Genomic DNA, 16,447 nt, shown 5'->3' on the forward strand with positions numbered 1-16,447 from the left:
GTCAGTTGTTTGCACGCATTCAAAGAACCTTGCTACATTATGGGTGATAACAATTTTCTTGCCTGATAATAGAAATTAACACAAAGTTCCTCAGATTCAGATACAGCAAGGGAGGAAGATCGGTCTTCTTCAGATATCACTGCAGAAGAAGCTATGCAGCAGCAAATGGAGAACAGCTTTCACTGAACCATCATTGCAGGGGCAGATTCTGTTAATCATTGGAGTTTTATTAAACCTCCCATATGAATATTCCCACTTCCCCTTACCCCTAATCAGCTAATTTATGAAGAAATTCAAAAGGAATTTCTAAGCTGGATGATTCCATTTCTATGTCTATTCTTATTCTTTGGGACAAATTATTAAGAAAAAGGACTAAGATTCCTAGATCCCTCTCATAGTTACTGCTATTAAGCCAGATACCGTCTATTCTATACATGCATTTGGTTTTTCTTACCTAAGTAAAACTTTACTTTTCTCACCACTGAATTGTATTTTGTTGGATAAGGCTAAGTGTTCAAGTGTGCCAAGATCTTTCTGGATCTTGAGCTTATTTGCTAAAGTGTTGGCTATTCCCCCCTTGATGAATTCCTCTGTCATCCCCTCATTTTAAATCATTGATGAAGCTGTTGAAGAGTACTGGGACTAAGACAGAATTTTGGGATACCCCACTACATGCTTCCCTCCATGTAGATGTAGTTCCTTTGAGGACTATACGTTAAGTGTGGTTGGTCAACCAGTTACGAATCCAACTGGTGGTGAACCTGTTTATCCTACATTTTTCTATCTTACCAAGAAGTAAGTTATAGCCTATTTTGTCAAACGCCTTGCTGAAGTCCAAGTATACTATGTCCACAGCATTTCCCAGTCCATTAATTTAGTTATTTTGTCAAAGAATGCAATAAGGTTTGTTTGGCATGGTTTGTTTTTGACAAACCCATGTTAGCTTCTAGTAACAGCTTTGCAGATCTTTTGCTTGATTATCTTTTCCAGGATCTTCCAAGCATTGATGTCAGGCTGATTGGTCTGTAGTCTCCTGCATCCATTTTCTTTCTTTTTTATTTTGAAGATGGGAACCACATCAGCTCTTTTCAGTCCTAGCAGTCCTCTAGAATCCCGGTGCTCCAGGATGTTTGAAGAATTTGTTTTCTGATGGTCTTATAGAATGCCAAGAAGCTATTAGGGTAGCCTACATTCCAGAAAGCAGTTATCCTGGTGGATCAAACTAAAATGGTGCAATACTAATATGGAGCCCAATTATTTAAATGCCTACTCAAAAGTAAAGCCTATTGAGTTCAGCTTGGTACCCTGTGTTTTAGACTGTGACCATAATCTCTCTGCCATATGTGATTAACATCTTGTGTCCAGATTTAATTTGAGAATGCATCAATAGCATGTGTAAATATGCACAGCACTATTGAAAATTAGTATTCACCACCAATTTTTCTTAGGTACCAATGCCTAAAATTAATTGGTTTGAGGCCAACTGTTTCTCAGTGGAAAGTTTCTCAGATTTATCCATGAGTTGACATCTAATCTGCAGTCAAGTGGGCTGTGCAGTTAATCTGTACGTAATATATGTTTGTTGGGCTTTCTACCTCTTAATAGCTTTGTAGAGAGACTTATTGGGCAAGACTGCAAACTACAAATCATGCACATGGATAGAAAAACAACTCATTAAGAATTCCTGCAGGATTTCTCCATCCAGTTGAGCCTGAGCTTTTTAGAGAGAAATTACCAAATTCCTGGAAGTACTTTGGCCGCAGTCATGATAAGAAAAGTTTTCTTCTGAGATCTCAAGCCTTGGAAAGGAGGGAAAAGTAAACCATAACTCTTTGGGCTCTTTCAGCTAAGCCAGTGGTTCTCAACCTGTGGGTCGGGACCCCATTTGGGGTCAAACGACCATTTCACGGGGGTCGCCAAACCACACTGTCCGCCATTTTTTTCCCTTTTCCCTAGCTGTCCTACTCCCTCTTATTGGTGGCCACACCCACTTGGGGGTCACCACAACATGGGGAACTGTATTATGGGGTCACGGCATTAGAAAGGTTGAGAACCACTGAGCTAAGCACTTCACAATTTTTTTTAAAAAAAATTATGATTTAAAAGGTTTCAAGTCTACAATAACTTTCTATAATAGAAGAGTGTTGGAGCCCCAATGACTCAATAATGATGTCCCTGCATGGGGTAACACATCCATTCCATGCAGTCCACTTCCTTGTTGAATCTTCCCTACACTGCGGTTCCCTGCTGAGGTTGTGAACATTTACTTCCGAACATATCCGCTTCCATTTGAGCGTTCTCTTTTTATGTTCTTACAGCTCTTATTTGCAGGTTTCTAATAACTGGCTGGGGCTTTTAAAATTTCTCTTGTGATACCAAAAGACTTGGAGGAAAGTATAGATCAAGAGAAGATGAGAGAGTCTGGATTCAGATAGAAAACTCTCCTATGTTGGACTGGTCATCTATTATCATAACAATACTCTTATTTGTTCAGGGTATATATTGGACAATGTGAGTTTATAGGGATGTGGCTTTCCAGCTATTGTATTGAAGGGACTGGGCATGGACCAGAAAATTCATTACGTTTTTGATTCAATCATTGTGCTTTCATCATCGAATGAACAATAGTGTGAATTTGGGGAAACTCATTATGTTTATTTGCATTATAGTGCTCATGTGTGAATGCAATTCAAGTACACTAGTCATAACACAAGACCAACTTTTGTAGAAGCTGTTTTAGTGTAGAAATGTGGGCTGAATGGAAATGTTTTGAGATGGTCACAGTATGATTGGAAAAATGCTGAAAGCACCAAACAGACAATATGAATAACAAAAACAAGGTCAATGGATAGGACCACAGAAAAATGTCAAGAACTGTTCAGAAATATTGACAAAATGCCATGTACAAGATACAGAAGGATTTTGACAGGCCTAAACACTGGGGCCAGTCTAACAAAATGAAATTCAATGGTGTCAAAAGTAAGGCTTTACAATTAAGCAAGTAAAAACAAATACACAGATATAGAACAGTGGTACCTGGTGCAATAGTAGTAACTGTGAGAAGGTCCTAGTAGACAAATATGAGCCAGCAGTGTGTAGCATCTGCTAAAAAAAAGCTAATATAGTCCTGATTGCATTAATAGAAAGATAGAATTAAGGTCGTGTGGTGTGCTATACTCTTGGTAAGCCTAAACTTGGATTATTGCATCCAGTTTTGATTGCCATGATATAAAAAAGATGTTGAGATTCTAGAAAAGGGCAGTGAAGAACAATAAAGAGTCTGGAGATTAAACCATATGAAGAGAGGTTGTTGAAATTGGGTATGTGTAGTCTAATAAGAAGAAGGACTAAGGGTAGTGGTGGGATTCAGCCAGTTTGCACCACTTCAGCAGAACCCGTAGCTAATTTTTTGTTACCCAGATCCAGAATGGACTTCCGGAAGTGGCATCGACACAGAGAACTAGTTGTTCACATATTTGAAACCCATCACTGACTAAGCTAACAGTGTTCCAATATCTCAGGGGCTGCCACAAAGAAGAGGGAGTCAACTTATTCTCCAAAGCATCTGAAAGCAGGACAAGAAGCAATGGGTGGAAACTAATCAAGAAAGAACCAACCTAGAACTAAGGAGAAATTTCCTGACAAAGAGAAGAATTAATCAGTGGAATGGCTTGCCTTCAGAAGGTGTGGATGCTTGGATAGTCATTTGTCTGAAATGGAATAGGGTCCCCTGATTGATGAGGGGGTTAGCCCAAAAGATCTCCAAGGTCTTTGCCAACTCTTATTCTGTTGTGTAAGAGCTATGCCAACTCCATATTCCTAAACCAGCTTTTGAGCAAAAAAATAAGAGGGGGGGGGGGCAGACAGGCAAACAGAGAGCACTATGGCAAAACAGGTTGATTTGACTTGGATGGACAATTTGTACCTATAGTCTAAATTCAATCATTATCCTAATTTCCAAAATCTCCTATAGCAAGCTTAAATTGTCTCTGTTCAGCAATCTGTTGGCCAGGAAAGAAGAGTTAAAGAAAGAGAGAACATTCAGTACCCCTTAGCTTCTGCTGGCGTTAGCCCACATCCTGCCAGCAAGCACCCCTTTACAGAATGCCCCCAAATTAATAAGGTCTTCAACGGGGGGGGGAGGAGTATCCCACTTCTGCTGTAAATATTAGATGTGCATGGAACATCTTTCTTTGAAAGGCATTCTAGAGTAGTAAGAATGCAGTTTTTTATTCATCAAGTTATTGTTTAAACAAATACATTTGGAGTGATATAATGTGGAACACAGTTGTAATGGTTTAGAAAATGCCTGGACTATATAGGCCCTTGATTACATGCAGCATGACTCTTTTCATACTCATAGATATGCTACAGACAAAACCATGACTGGTTGTAGGGATGTATTTGTTCATTAAAATTTACTTTGAGTAAGCCACCAGCTCAATTACCTCTGTATTATCCTCATTAAAAAATTACATTTTAAATATTTAACATTCATATCAAGAGACCACAAACTTCTGTGTCCGTCATAAGATTTTATTTGCCCATGCCTCTTCTAATATTGGAGTTAAGTGTATTGATAAGGGTAATAGCATTGTATTTAGAATCAAATGCATTGGAAAAGAATGTTATCATTAGTAAGTTTCCTATAGAGTTATCAAAACCATATATCCAAGCTGGCTGTGTAGATTAGTTTCAATTGATACGAACTAACCACCTGCATTTCTGATCTTTTTGCCTGAGGGAGTTGACTGAGGGGGCGGGGGAGGAGAGGTCTCAAGGGTGCATAATTTATCTTTATGAGAGGGAGATTATCAAAGCCCATTTAAATTCAGATGCAGCCCTGGTTTCAGTCTAAAATTATCTTAGTCACAGAGATAGAATCTGTCCTTAATGGCAGAAAAACAAAGGAAGCACAGCCTTGTTGGTACTTCAAGACCTGTATGAAGCTCTGGTTTCTTGGTGAACAAGCTGTGCTAGATGAGTGTAGCAGTCACCATAATGTGTGTGTGTGGAGGATGTTTTCGAGTATATTTTCGTGGCAATTCTACCAATTTGTTGGATTTCAGAAAATAGTACCGAAGTGGAATTCTGCTTAAGTCCTTAGCATATCTGTTTTGGGTCCTGGAAGCTTTATCCCCTGTGCTTTTTAATGTCTTCATAAAATTTCTAGGTAAGGTTAGCACACCCATCTCTTTTATCATGTGATTGGGTGGGACTATGCATATGTTGAAATAAAGTCTGGATTTAATAATGGAACAATAAGGACCAATAAATTCAATCCTTAGAAGGGATGAAAAGATTTATCTATATCTACAGCAGTGGTTCTTAACCTGGGCGATATTGCTCCCCAGGGGGCAATTTCATTTTTCAGGGAGGTGATGGAATGAAAAGGGGCGACGCGGGGGCAAAGGAACAAAAAGGGGGCGATATGGGGGTGATGGAGCGAGAAGTTTTGGGGACACTTTTGAGACTTTTTCGTACAGTGAATCGCTGTATATCTGTCGTACAAAAACATCAGATTGCTCGCTATTAGTGGATTGAATTGTTTTTTCAAATGTTCCTCCAGCTAGCTTCAGTACAGAACGCCGTACATATGTGAAGATGCATCGCTTATCTTTTTTTTATTGAAAAGTTTTATACAATTTTATTATTACAATACAATAACCCTCCCTCCCTCTCCCCCACCCCAACCCTCCCCCCTACACTTCCCAGAGCTGATTACAGGGTTAAAAATAAGCAAACAAATTCTAACTAAGCTTATCCAACTATACCAATAACCAAATCCCTAAAATACTTTAACTCAAATACAAACAACTCCCAATTTAAACTATAAGTTAATCAAAAATTAAATGATACTTTCTAATCCCATATTTATTCTGTACAAAATTTATCCATCTTCTCCACACCAAGATGTATCTTTCTTGTGAATGATCCTTCAAATAGTTTTACTGATTTTATAAAATTGTTATTTTGTATTTTGACTTATTAGGTACACTGCCTAGAGCAGGGGTAGGCAACCTTGGCTCTTTTATGAGTTGTGGACTTCAATACCTAGAATTCCTGAACCAATCATGCTGACTCAGGAATTCTGGGAGTTGAAGTCCACAAGTCATAAAAGAGCCAAGGTTGCCTACCCCTGGCCTAGAGCCTCTATTTCAGTGGTTCTCAACCTTTTTAATGCCGCGACCCCCCAACCGGTCATAAGTCAAGGACTACTCAACCGGTTGTAAGTCGAGGACTACTCAACTGGTGCAGCACTGTTTGCAGAATGGGACTTTTGGTGGGCTCAGCAGGGCAGAGACAGCCTGGACAATTCCTACTGGCTTTTGAAAGACAATAGAATTAGACTCTATTCAAGAGAGTCTATTCTATTGGCTTTCAAAAGCCAATAGAATAAAAGGGAGTAGCACAGCTAAGGAAAAGGAGAAAAAAAATGGCAGACTGCGTTGTTTGGCGACCCCCGTGAAATGGTCGTTCGACCCCAAATGGGGTCCCGACCCACAGGTTGAGAACCACTGCTCTATTTAAATATCTTACCTACCTTGAAATGGTATAATTGATTGTCTCGTTCTCTATCCTAAATTTTTGAAGTCAGAGTCCTTGATATCCAATTGTGTCTATAATCTGTTTGAATTGCTCACTTGCCCAACTCATTTGGCACAAGAATTGTAAGCTGGCAAAAAAGAGAAGAGAAAGAGAAAGTAAATGAACTAATAGCGGCCAGGGAGCAGGTTTCTCTGCTGAATGAGGACCCTGGGCATTGCTTAACTGAAAAGGAGACTTCCAATGGACTTGCTACTTTCCATATTGTCTGCTGATTGAACAAGTCTCCATTTCTTTTTAGAGTTCCCACTTGTTTTCTTTCTTTTCCCTTTTTTAAAATGCTTGAGACAGTCTGGTAATCTAGGAAGATGCCTGGCTATGTGGATGACACTGCGGAGCATTACACATATCAGCACACACGACAATTGAAGGTAATGTTCTACTCCACCCAGTTGCCAAGTAAGACAATTTGTATGGTTGCTATTTCTCTTAGCTCTGTTTACTTTCTTCAAAGGATGAGTTAGCAATAAAGACATTTTAAATCACGTGCCTACCAATAACATTACTGATGTTGTACTCCCAATTTAGTGTTCCAATGAAAGTGTCTAAGGAAGTGAGATGTGGTTCAGTCCTTTAGTGTTTACTGAAGAAAAAAAGAAAACCTTGATTGTGCCAGAATATGATGCAATTAGATAGTCACATTGACAAACAATCTCCCAGAGAATAATTGAGTATAAAATTAAAGCAACTTTAATATTGCCCAAAAAAATGAAAAATGGTTGGAAGGTTCTATGGAACTAAACAACTTTAGTTACTCATATTTCATCTACACAGTAGTGTTATTATTTTAAATGAAAGTTTTGAACTCATTCACCCTGCCAGCTATGTTGATCTGTATTAACTGCCTTACCTTGTTTGACCTGGAATCACCTCTACTTGTGTTCCCACAGTGCACAAACAGCAGATACTGTATTTTAGTCATTCACTTTAAGAGAGCCTTTGCTAGTTGAGAACAACTTCATTTTGTTTTGGGTAGGTGAAGGAATGGATAGATTCACCGAATATGCAGGGTTCATGCAATTCAAGCAGCCAAACTCTTTTCTCTGTGCTAGAACGAATATTGATTGATTGATTAGGTGCCATCAAGTCATTAGGTGCCATCAGAGATAGAGATCTGTTCCCAAACTGGCCCTTCATGACTCCCAATGGTAAATTCATCTCTATTACAGCATTATGGACTTCTTCAGGGAGGTGGATTTTCATATAATGTGCCAATTTGAACCCAGTCATTTGTGCCTCAAATGAAACTCTGGATTAATTTGTTCTTTAGTCCATGCACTTGTTATCTTGGCTATCTGTGCCATTCCCAAGATTGTCTCCAACAGCAAAGGGCAATGCTCTTTCAACCCTGCTTTTTCAAAGTCCAAAATTCACATTCATGGATTATGCAAACCCACTTCCTGCATGAGTTTGGTTTTCCTTTGATCTTCCTGTCATCTGAATATCTTTTCCAACATTTTCATTGCTATCCCATCAAGTCCTAATCTGTAGCATATTTCCTGACTGATATCTGTCAATGATTCTAAAAGATAGAATTCATTTGCCACATCATTTCTAAGGCTGATTGTTATTAGTTTGATTTATGTTTATTATTGGTTCTTTTTTTTACTGTTCCCCTTGACTTTTATTAATAGAGTTTGCATTTACAGCTATCAGAGTAGTGTATCTCCATAGGCAAGCAGGATAAACAAATTCAAATTATTTACTTATTTGTTAAATTTATTAAATGTATATGCCGCTCATCTCACCAATAAAGTGTCTCTGGGCAGCTTAGGTAGAATAACAGAGTTTGAAGGGAAAATGGTTGTCCAATGGTAGGCTTTCCAAAAACTGCCTTCATCTAATAACTCCAAATGTGACAAAAGAGAAACACTTTTGAATATATGAAATCATATTAATTATATTTAATCCATTGACTTAATTATCTCTCCCTTCTCTCCCAAAATGAAAAGGAGCACATTTCAAAGCTAATATATTAGATGAACGAAGAGTTCAGTTCTACCTTTCTTTGCCAAAATCTTTTTTTTCTCTATCAAATCCTAGTATTCATTGGTTTGAATGTATAGGTTTGTGATCTGTAATTTGAGCCTCAAATAGTTCAGTTAAAGCTGTGATAGAAATGGATAGCCAATGGCGTGGGGGGATCAGGGGTGTAAAACTGCCGGCCCACGGGCCGGATGCGTCATGGCGAAACCGCACCCACCCCATTGCTGGCAATGGCAAAAAAGTCGCGATACATCATGACACGTCACATGACATCGCGAGTTTGACACCCCTGTTCTAGATGATTGCCAGTGTTTCTTCCAGTTTAGAATCCATAAGGACAAGTCAAGGAGACTATTAGCAAAGACAAACATTTGGAACTATATGTTGGGCCAGAAATTTGACTATTGATACATAGATTATTGATTAATAGATTACTGAATATTAATTTGACCAAATTTGATTAATTTGCCTATTGATAATGGATGAGATATGGAAGAAGAATTTTTTTTTAAAAAAAATTGAAGTACCAGAGAAGGTGTCAAGCTAGTCAAATTGTTTATACTTGTCTGGTAAGGGGGAGTCACTTTTGACATATCTTCTTTTTCTTTTTTGTTTTCTGCTCCTTTTTTCCCTATTGTTCTTTTTTCTTCCTTTTTTCTTTACTTTTAATTTTTTCTCATTCACACTTTATTTTTGTATTTGTAAGCCTTAATAAAATTATTTTTTTAAAACAAGGGGGGAGGAGAAAGACCACTATTATGCAGAAACTCTTTCCCTTCCTCTTTCTTATGCACATATGCCTTGCACAGACACAGACACACAAACACAGAGACACACAAACACACACACCCACACACCCACACACACAGACTCTTCAAAATAGGTAGAATAAGAATGGAAAAATAACTTCATGACAGATTGCTTGAAATAATGTTTTGTGATTTCTAGTTCCATGTTCTTTCCCTATTGTCACATTGTCATGTTTTCTATCACTTATTAGGTAAGGATCTTCTAATTTTTCTGTTCCTTTGATCTCCTCCTCTCACGGCCTCAAGGGATATTTCATGTATTAACCATCACGGTGCTGTGGAAGCTTTTTCTATATGATTCCCTATACATTTCTTTAAGAAGACGCTATGTATAACACTTTGAGTTCCTGAATGAAAGTGGGAAATCAACCTAATAAATAATGCGAGCAAGGGGGTTCCTCTGACAAACAGAGCCTAAATTATTTCTGATTTTAAAGCAACTGTGATCACTAGCCCAGTGACAGCCAGTGTGGATCTTTCAATTCATCCCTCTGTCTTGCAGGCTACTTGACTAAGACAGTTCGCACCCATTTTAGCTTTCTAAGACTGGTAACTCTTTTCTAACTGGACTAGTTTAGGGTGACCAGGCACAGGAAAAGGGAGGGGAAAGAACTGGTGACACAGGTAGGCTGGAGAGAATTATATGATAGTTTCAGTTGCAAATATTAAAGTTTGAATACCAGGACCTACAGCAGTGGTTCTCAACCTGTGGGTCGGGACCCCATTTGGGGTCGAACGACCATTTCACGGGGTTGCCAAACAACGCAGTCTGCCATTTTTCCCCCTTTTCCTTAGCTCTGCTACTCCCTTTTATTCTATTGGCTTTTGAAAGCCAATAGAATAGATTCTCTTGAATAGAGTCTAATTCTATTGGCTTTCAAAAGCCAATAGGAATTGTCCAGGCTGTCTCTGCCCTGCTGAGCCCGCCAAAAGTCCCATCCTACAAACGGTGCTGCAAGTTGTCTGCAGCGAAAGCGAGCTATTTGGAAGTTTCCACCCCTCCCTGCTGTGCAACTACTAAAAATGTAAGTAAAAGAGGGCCAGGGGTGGGAGGTGGGAGGCCGGCGGGCGCAGGGAGGGTTGCTGGCGCATGTGGGGCCTGGCGGGTACCTTACCTCCCTTGGGCTGGGCCAGCTGGTGGCCCAGCTGGTGGTCAGCCTGCGCCGTCTCTGACCCTTGCCAGCTACGCCTCGGCTGGCACAGGGGGCGGCACCACGCATGCGCGGTGCTCCTGGGCAAGGAAAGTCCTCGACTTATGACCAGTTGGGTAGTCCTCAACTTACGACCGGTTGGGGTCGCGGCATTAAAAAGGTTGAGAACCACTGACCTACAGGGATCAGGACGTTTATCAAAAGTCCCAGGAAAAGGTTGCTTTTGAGAGGGACTTTAAAGAAAAGATCACAACAAGTGGCAGCACTTATTCCAACCAGTCCCCAAAGATAAGCAAGATACAATTACTGGGCATACAAACATAAACAAACTGCTATGCGAGTGCAAGGAGGATAGGTAGGGAAAATGCATGCCCCTCAGAGGATGGTTAGGCCAACAGTGAGATTCTGCAAGGACTAAAGTCATTGCAATTATACTTGTATTCCTGCTAGCATTGTAAGCTGGGACAAAGTAGATGACTTATTTATGCAACTCTTGTGTGTGTGTGTGTGTGTGTGTGTGTGTGTGTGTGTGTGTGTGCCTTTGACTCAGTGTTGACTTCTGGTAACTGCCTGGACTAGTCCCTGCAGCTTTTTTTTGTAAGTTTTCAGAAGTGGTTTGCCATTGCCTCCTTCCTAGGGCTGAGAGAGAGTGACTGGCCCAAGGTCACTCAGATGGCTTCATGCCTAAAGTGGAACTAGAACTCAGGGTGTCCCAGTTTCTAGCCCAGTGCTTTAACCACCACACCAGAATATTACAGAGGAATTGCCGTATTGTTCCAAAGCTAACAAATGAGACAGAACAATCAGAATCTGCAAAAACTAACGCAAGCTGATATTCCTCAATGATTCCTCAGCAGAGAGCAGCATCTAGCTGAGTTTCTTGGGACTAGGAAACAAAGCAGAAAGCAATTAACAAAGAACGACCAGAGAAGGCAAAAAAAAGAGTTTCCTATCCATTTTCAGTGTTTAGAGCCCAGGTATCAAACTCGCCACGTCACGTGACGTGTTGCGACATATCATGACTTTTTTTACATTGTCGGAGCTGGGGTAGGCATGGCTTTTGCATGATGCAACTGGCCCGCAGGCCGGTAGTTTGACACCCCTGGTTTAGAGCATATGTGCACCCATAGAAATTTAAGGAGAGAGAGGTTCCCCTACAAAGGTGCTGATAAGGTTCAGAAATAAATAAAAAAGAGAAGAGACATTTCTGTTTTGAAAGTGTCTTTCAAAGAAGGTTTATGGTTCTCTGATTTTTTTTTAAAAAAATCATATTTTTATACATTGTGAACACTTTTAGGTAAGATTTTTGTGCACCGTCATCCTGCTTCATTCACAGAGGTAGTTTTATATGATCCTTGCTTATAGCTGCAGAAGCCTACAGTGGTCTTGTAAATTAGAATTGTTCTTAAAATGTTCTGAGATTCTTCAATAGGTTGATTGCGAAAAGCGTGGAAATGCTGCCCCCTCTTGGTAGACATTTTCAATTTAAAAAAAAAAACCGGCTAAATTCTGCTGTATTGGACTTTATCAAGCTGCTAAATTCCTTATTCAATTAGATTTATTAATCTTTAGTTGGGTATTACAGCAAGGAGATTCACAGCTGTAGAAGAAGGCAATTTCAATTGAAACAGCTTCAGCTTGAAATGATGTAAGATGCTTATATTTTATGCAACCAGGTAAGATGGCACTGCCTGACTTTCCATTTCCCAAATATTATAGGTAGAGCTGCCCTACTACTGCATGCTTAAATCAGGTCACAAAGTATGCCAAATGCTATGTTATGAAATCTGTATCTGAACAAGCAATAAGGACACAAAGGAAACTGTCCAGTAGTGAGTCAGACCATGGGACATTATTGGTTGTGACTGGCCGGGATTTAATTAAACTTCTATCTAAACTATGACAGGCTAAAATGCTTCTAGAACATCATAGAGGAAATCTGGCATGTGAACAAACCAAGCAAACTTCCCCCTTGCACATATGAATAGCTGTTCTTACTCATTTCTGCCCCCCTACAGCTACTGAAACACAACATCTCAGTTGTTCCCTTAAGCTTTCACAATAAAAGTATCTCCTTGGGATTCTCATTATGTTCTGCCTTTTTCATTCTGCTGAATAAAACGGACTAAGGGCGACAGAAACTCTTTCAGCACGAGAAGCAGGTCTGTCTGTTTTTCCCGCTGAGTGAGGTGGCTCAGAGGGAAGGGCTGCATTGCATTAACACTTCCAACACAAAGGATTCTGTTTCTGAATTAGCCAAAGGATAACAGAACTGTTCAGGAGGCTTTGCATGCTGGGAATAGGAGCAGATTTTTCTCCAGGCAGAGCAAATGTGCAACATTAGATATCTTCCTAAGCTGTAACATGGCTTTTCCTATTTGGTGTGGACACAGGCTCATCCAACCAATTATGGCTAAGACATAGTGATGGGTAAACTTAATAGGTTTCCCACAAAGCTTGACATTTTCATAACCAGATAAAGTTTTTCCAAACATCATTTTTATCTTTGAAAAGCTGGAATTATAATAAACACCAGAGGGCTCCAATTCCTTTCTAAAGCCATGTATGATACATTTCAAGGCTTGTTTAACAACCTTATTAGAAATAAATGTCATGTAACTAAATTTTGAGAACATGAATTAAGAAACCATTTTGCTTTTAAACTAAAAATTCTGTTCTGTAATATTTAACCATGCTGAAAGTTGAGATTTCACATACATGTCAAAGGATAGCAGATGGTGGAAGCTGATGTTCATATTATAATGAGAGACGAACGTTTTTTCTAACAGCTAGTTTGGCTACCCTCCCTTCCTCAAATGGCATAACGGTATCTGCATGGATAAAAGCATCCCTGAATGATGCTGCCACTAAGCGGAGTGCCTGTGCAAGTAACCTGACTTTTATGTATCTGAGTAGATTTAAAGCCCTGTTTTTGAAAGATAAAGGTAGAAATATAATTCCTATTATAAAGGTACAATGTGGGACCAAAACAACCTATTATAATTATATCTAGGACAGTGGTTCTCAACCTTTTTAATGCCGTGACCCCCAACCAGTCGTAAGTCGAGGACTACTCAACTGGTCGTAAGTTGAGGACTACTCAACTGGTGCAGCACCGTTTGCAGAATGGGACTTTTGGCGGGCTCAGCAGGCAGAGACAGCCTGGACAATTCCTATTGGCTTTTGAAAGCCATAGAATTAGACTCTATTCAAGAGAGTCTATTCTATTGGCTTTCAAAAGCCAATAGAATAAAAGGGAGTAGCACAGCTAAGCAAAAGGGGAAAAAAATGGCGGACTGCGTTGTTTGGCGACCCCGGTGAAATGGTCGTTCGACCCCAAATGGGGTCCCGACCCACAGGTTGAGAACCACTGCTCTAGGAATTATAAAATTGCTGATTGAGGAAGGTAAGCCCTTCTGGATCTTGGATTTTAGACTGATGTTCAAACAGAGCATGGTTTTCCCTTCAATGAACCTTTTCTATGCAATGTCAGTTTGCCCCTTATGACTCTTTGACTGGAGGTGTCTTTGCAGACCCCCAATAATTCTCAGCTTTGCTCCTTAAAATACTTTTGTTTCACAGTGGCAGGAACCGTATGTGTAGCTTCCGGGATGCTGAGGTTCAGCTATATCCCTTGCCCATATATGCCTATATATGTGCATCAAAAGGGTAAGAAAAATATCCTTCTGATATCAGATAACCATCTTTTATTACACATAATCCACTAATTCCAGTCCCACGATATTAATAACTGTGTAGTATTGATTCTATTTTATCTACTGAAATATTATCACTCTTCTGCAAATATCAAGTGTTGATATTTTGAGCCTAATGACCAGCAATTTCTGATGTACTCACATCAACGATTAAATTTAGTGGGGAAAATGAACATATACAGCTAGTAAATGTCTATGGAGATTCTTAGTCATCCAGGTCATAATTATCCCAAAGATGCTTTTCCACAAGGCAACTGGACTTTGTTTTTCTTTGAAGACCTTTTGCTTCTCATCCAAGAAGCTTCTTCAGTTCTGACTGGATGGTGGGGAGTGGAAAGATTTATACTCCTGCAGACAGCTATTCATTTGCATTCTTTTAGGAGTCGTTAAAGCTACTTGGAGGCTTTTCTGTGTCTTCAGGGTCACCTGGATTGTGCAAATGGGTGTGGAGCCTTCTTGGAACTGTTGAAAGGACTGTGTTGTAGACTGGAGATAGCTGACTTGGAACCCTCTCCCTCTGTTGAGAGAGGGCTGTTCAATTTTGACATAGATGGCCTCTTTGACCCCTCTTTCAAACCAGTTCTGTGTCCAAAGTGTGGAGTTTGCTGTCTTTGAAAGAGTGGCCTTTGTCTTTTAAATGCAGATGGACTGCTGACTCTTGTCCTAATGGGTTTGTTCTCCTATGTTGTGTCATACGTTTATGAAGTTGTTGTTTCATTTCCCCAATGTACAGATCTGTACATGGCTTACTGCATTTGTACTAGATTTACCACATTGCTCAGTTTGTGTCTGATGTACAGGTAGTAGATAAGCCATTCCCCATACAATTCATTTCACAATGGGTCATTGGTTCAGATATATTTCCTTACCCAGACAGAGAAACAGAAAGAACATGGGTAGCCAAAAAAGCAGTGGGAACAGGAACAACTGAGTTTCTTTGTGGGAAGCCTTCCTTCCTTCCTTCCTTCCTTCCTTCCTTCCTTCCTTCCTTCCTTCCTTCCTTCCTTCCTTCCTTCTCTCCCTCCCATCAGTGGGGAAGTTGCAACAGGAAGTTACAAATCTAAGCCCAGTGCTGGGTAGGGGAGGAAATGTGGGTGGTGCGGTGAGGAATGGTACATGGGTGTATAAGAGGTGCCATGTAGGTTGGGAAGACTATCTGGATGTGTTGACTTCCCTTCCCTTTCCACCAGGCAAGTAAATGACTGCTGCTAGGTGGGCAATAAAGGATTGCCAGATTAACTGGGAAACTGTCATAAAACATTGAACATGAAGATTATGTGACTGGAGCAGCAGCATCAGCAGCACAGCAATAGACAGTAGCACTGAAACAGCTACAACTTTCTCAAATTTCATTCTCTCAAGAGTCATGGATCCCAGATTTTGGGCACTTTCTATAGGTCGATTTGAGTTACCTTGGTTCAAAAATTGTTGCCTTTTGATTTGATTTTGTCCAGGTAAAAATCATGACAATGTGAGTAGTATATAGATTGGTTCTATCAAGTAATAATCTTCTATTAAAATGACTAGAGCTTCTGAGCCATTTTCTAGAGCAAGCATTGTGCAACATATTTCAATAATCTAACAGTGGATAACTAATTACAAGGTACAAGCATCTAAGTAGCATCTAGCAGCTTTTCAGTTTCAGATTAGACTAGTATAAAGATGTCCCATGCCACACTAAAATATGTTCTATGTTCTCCAGTGAAAAAAACTGAATAAGAAAGTACTCTCAGATTATGCTATGTTCTCCTAGAACAGCATGGAAAAACTTGTTTCATGTCAAAATTCAAATTCCTTTCAGCAATAATCTGCTAGAGGCCACATGATGAATGAGACTGAAGCAACCACGGCTAGAGAAACAGAACATAAAGTCGGTGAAAATACCAATTTTCTCTCTAAAGAAACAATCTATCTCTGGGGAATCTTTTCCAGTAACCCTTGCAAACTGCCAGGAAGGGTCAAGTAGTTCTTAAAATGGACCTAAATTGATCTCTTGAACAGGAACTTTGAAATTAGCCTGACAATCACATTCTGGACTTGGGAACGCAAGTTTCCTATGCTTGATTTAAATGTATGTGCCACACAGATTTTTAAAAATGGAAACAAAGATGGAGTCCCTTGATATAATAAAGTGTAAAAACCAAAGAACCAAGTAGCTTTCTGGAATCAATCACATGAG

Source organism: Crotalus tigris, unplaced genomic scaffold, assembly GCF_016545835.1.
Source record: "Crotalus tigris isolate CLP2741 ecotype Arizona unplaced genomic scaffold, ASM1654583v1 scf7180000018371.15429387391:27106975, whole genome shotgun sequence".
In the NCBI taxonomy this organism is placed as follows: Eukaryota; Metazoa; Chordata; class Lepidosauria; order Squamata; family Viperidae; genus Crotalus; species Crotalus tigris.